This window comes from Otolemur garnettii, unplaced genomic scaffold, assembly GCF_000181295.1.
Source record: "Otolemur garnettii isolate 467f Iridium unplaced genomic scaffold, OtoGar3 scaffold00029, whole genome shotgun sequence".
In the NCBI taxonomy this organism is placed as follows: Eukaryota; Metazoa; Chordata; class Mammalia; order Primates; family Galagidae; genus Otolemur; species Otolemur garnettii.
This window is the reverse complement of record NW_003852424.1, coordinates 2,528,900-2,529,297: the sequence shown is the minus strand read 5'-3', so window position 1 is coordinate 2,529,297 and position 398 is coordinate 2,528,900. Positions and strand designations below refer to the sequence as shown.

Here is a 398-nt window from a genome sequence, read left to right as displayed (position 1 = left end):
GTGACCTGAAGGCTGTCAAGTATGTGGAGTGTTCTGCACTTACACAGAAAGGCCTGAAGAATGTATTTGATGAAGCAATTTTGGCTGCCCTGGAACCTCCAGAACTGAAGAAGAGCCGCAGGTGTGTGCTGCTATGAACATCTCTCCAGAGCCCTTTCTGCACAGCTGGTGTCGGCATCATACTAAGAGCAATGTTTCAATCAAACTAAAGATTAAACATTAAAATTTGTTTCTGCAATGATGACAAATGCCCTGCACCTACCCACATGCACTCGCATCAGGCAAGGCCCCTAGGTATGGTGCCCCTTTTCCCTCCCAGTACTAGTTAATTTTGAGTAATTGTTCATTGTCAGAAAAGTGATCAGTACTAGTTTTTATTTTGTTATTTCAAAAAAAAA

General features: G+C 42.2%; 1 pseudogene; it reads left to right on the top strand.

Moving 5' to 3' along the window:
• LOC111724942 overlaps positions 1–177 on the top strand; it is a 610-nt pseudogene extending 433 nt beyond the window's left edge.
• Positions 178–398: the final 221 nt, after the last annotated feature.